Below are 4,225 nucleotides of genomic sequence, written 5' to 3' on the forward strand. Positions count from 1 at the left end.
TGCCTCTTTGATGTCTTGTGACTTTAAATTTAGATAACTCGAGCGTGCAGTCCCTGAGTGTTCGAAGTATGTTTGTGTTCGGCCCTTGAGCCATTTCTCACAAAATCATAAATATGGAGCTCGTATAGTGGCAAGTTTTTCTTTGAGACACAAAGTATTTGATATAGAAAGAATGTTTCTTTACATAATTTATACATGCATACATGTTTTTCCATTGGGGCTCGACTAATCTATATGGACACGGTTCATTCGATCGTTTGGCCCATTATAAGGTTTCCCCATCGAGACCCTTTAACATGAAGTAATTTCCTCGAAAATATAACCCCCGAGGTTGATTCCCCCCAGTATTCGAGATTGATTGGAAAGAAGCCTTGGATACTATTGAATTTTACTTAGGTAGCACATAATTGTTGCCTCGTTAAAAACCACGCCGGAAAGACCCATTTGGGATAAAAACCGATCTGAGGGAAAATAAGTGCAACGCGTGCTTTAAAACCTAAGATCTTCCTGTTGAAGAGTTTTCTTGAGGTCTCGATCGAACAACTGCAATAAGTTAGTATCAAATACAAATGAAAAAGGTAGAAAGTCATACCTCAATATAATATCATTTGAGTAGCGATACATTCCAAAAGTTTGGCAATTGTTCGCCCTCCATCGTTCCAAGTTTGTAAGATCCTTTTTCGATGACACTGATGACTTGATATGGCCCTTCCTAATTCGGGCCTAGTTTTCCTTCATTTGGGTCTCGAGTATTAAAGGTGACTTTCCTTAGAACTAAGTCCCCGATTCCGAAACGGCGAAGATTGGCTCTTCTATTGTAATATCTCTCGATTGTTTGCTTCTGTTCAGTCATCTGAACAAGTGCAACTTCTCGTTTTTCATCCAATAGTTAGAGGCTAGTATTCATGGCCTCGTGATTTGATTCTTCCGTTACATATCAAAATATGGCACTAGGTTCCCCGACCTCGATTGGAATTAAGGCCTCGGAGCCATATACTAAGGAGAACGGGGTTGCCCCCATGCTGGACTTCGATGTTGTTTGATATACCCAAAGAACTTCGGGTAGAACTTCTCTTCATTTCCCTTTAGCGTCGTTCAACCTTTTCTTTAAATTTTAAATGATAGTCTTGTTCGTTGATTTGGCCTGTCCATTTCCGCTTGGGTGATACAGCGTAGAATAAGATCCTTTTTATTTTGTGTTCCTCGAGAAACTCCATTACCTTGATGCCGATGAATTGCTTTTCGTTGTCGCATACGATTTCAGCAGGTATCCCGAATTGACACACGATATGGTCCTAGATGAAATCTATAACTTCTTTTTCTCTAACCTTCTCGAAGGCTTGTGATTCTATCCATTTAGAAAATTAGTCAGTCATAAACAAAATGAATTTAGCTTTACCTGGGGCCATTGGCAGAGGGTCGACGATCCATCCCCCATTTCGTGAATGGCCATGGGGATAGGACTGAATGAAGTTGTTCTCCGGAGTGATGGATCATCGGTGCAAATCTTTGACATTTATCACATTTTCGAACAAACTTGTTAGTATCTTTTTCCATGCTATCCCAGTAGTACCCTGCTCTAGTGATTTTTTGAATCAAAGATTCGGCGTCGGAGTGGTTCCCACAAGTTCCTTCATGGATCTCTCGTAAAACATAATCGGTATCCCCTGGCCCTAAACATACCTCCAATGGTCCATCGAACATCTTTCTGTACAATGTTCTGTCTTCATCTAACATGAATCGGGTAGATTTGGTTCTTAGGGCCCTCAACTCTTTAGGGTCCGATGGGATCTTTCGGTTTTTTAAAGTCAACGGAATGTTTGAAGTAAAGGAGGAACAAATGTGGAGGTACTTGGAAAAATTGCAGGTAACCCTTCACAAGTTCAAGGAATGAACTCTATAGCACGTACCTCGAGATCAAAATAGTGAGGCTGATACAGTGGACAATTTGGGGTCATTTGTCGACTTCGATAAATTTAGCTTGAGACAGTGGTGCAGCTGATGAACTCGGTGGTAGAAGAAGGTCACACCGAAGTAAACTCGACAAGTTTGACTAGGGATTAAAGGAAAAAAATACATAGACTACAGGAAGACAGGAAAATTTCCATCAAATCCCAAAGAATCGAGAGGCCTGCGCACTAAATCTGCCATATTTAGCTTAGCCGAAGGGGTATTGTTCAGAAGATCCTTATTCGATCCACTAGATCTTAGGTGCGGGAGAGACCAAATACGCCATAAGAGAAGTCCATGAGGGCACTTGCGGGAATCATTCGGGGCCAGAATCCTTAGTTGGAAAGCTAATCAGAGTCGGCTACTACTAGAATGAAATGGAGAAGGACGCGAAAGACTTCATATGAAAATGCAGCAACTGCCAAAGACACGCCCCGGTGATTCATCAACTAGGGAAGATGCTCCATCCGATCTTTTCTCATGGCCATTTATTAAATGGGGACTGGATATCGTCGGTCCCCTAACATGGGCACCTGGTAAGGTCCAATACATAATGTTCATGACCGGTTATTTTTTCAAATGGGTCAAGGCTCAGGCGTTCGAGAAGGTCCGGGAGAAAGAAGTCATTGACTTTATCTAGGATAACATAATATGTCGATTTGGGATACCGGCCGAGATCGTTTGCAATAAAGGAAAACAATTCGTTGGCAGCAAGGTAAATAACTTTTTTGAAGACCACGAGATCAAGAAGATATTATCAATGCCTTACCCTTTTGTAGGAATGGGCAAGCGGAATCGACGAACAAAACTATACTCCAAAACTTAAAAAAGAGATTGACCGGTTTGAAGGGAAAATGGAAGGAAATCTTTATCGAAGTCAGAAAAAGCCTTATTACCAGTCGAGGTAGGTGAACCAAGCCTCAAGTTCCAGTATGCTATCAAAGTGTCAAACGACGAGGCCAGGACCACGAACCAGGAATTATTGAATGAAAGGTGGGAAGCCGCCCTAGTCTGGTTGGCCGCCCAGAAGCAGCGAGTGGGGTGATACTACAACCGAAGAGCCAACCTTTGACATTTTCAAGTCGGGGACTTGGTATTGAGAAAAGTAACACTACACACCAAGAACCCAAATGACTGGAAACTGGTCCCGAATAGGAAAGGACGATATAGAGTTATCGAAATAACCGGTATAGGATCGTACAACCTCGAATCGGGAAACGGTGTACAACTACCGAACAATTGGAATGTGGCACTTAAAACGGTACTACTCCTAAGGTATGAACTCAATTCCCTTTTTCTATTTTGTTACATCACGGACTAACCTATGCAGGTACCTGGCCAAGGGCAAATGTGACTATTAGGTCTGAAAGCACGTGTTGTACTCTTTTTCCCTTGAACCAATTTTGTCCCGAAGTAGGTTTTTCGGCAAGGTTTTTAGCGAGGCAACATTAAAATGTTCTACCTAAGTTTTGAAGACCGGCCTTAAACTGGAATTGTTGATCGTTTACGCCGAAGCAACAATATCTGAGCCCTCACAAGTTCAGCCATTACCCCTAGATTAAGATCTTTAGAAAGGGAAAAATTTTATATGTCAAACGCCAAGGCTCGGTGATTACTATTCGTTGTAAGGGTCAAACGGTCAAACGAACTATGCCTATATATCCCACTCCAACCATGGCACGAGGCTCATGCACCTCCGATTATGTAACCTACATATAAAACAATAAAAGAAGCCTTTGCTTCCTTCATACTTTATTACTATGCATTTTGCTTCTTCGATGCCTCACAACGGATCCGAGATCTTAAAGCCCATGGGCTACCCCAAATTGGGGACTGTTGCCCAATAAATAAATAAAAATTGGATGGCCGACCTCTTGAACCTCGGAGGCACCGATCCTATTAGGCACTGCCTAAATATGAAAGGCTATGACCATCCTAAAACAACTCGAAGACGTATGAAGTCCATACTCAAAAAGTAAAGCCCTTACGTCCACTCAAAACCTATTAAAAGGTTACCCTCGGCAAAAACATCATCGTATATGACTGGAACACTTAAACATCTTAAAGGCCTTTGATTTTATCGAATTTTGAAGCCACGAGTAATCCGGAGTTGTCATCAAGATCGGTCCCCATTCGGACCTCTGAAGAATAGATGCTATATATTACGTCCCATCCGGGATATCCGCTTTACATACTCAATCTTTATCTTTAAGTGGGCCTCGGCTATCTCCGTATTAGCCTTTATGGGCCAGCGTTTCCTCGACTTCGGAGAAAT

Source organism: Nicotiana tabacum, chromosome 10 (genome assembly GCF_000715075.1).
Source record: "Nicotiana tabacum cultivar K326 chromosome 10, ASM71507v2, whole genome shotgun sequence".
NCBI lineage: Eukaryota > Viridiplantae > Streptophyta > Magnoliopsida > Solanales > Solanaceae > Nicotiana > Nicotiana tabacum.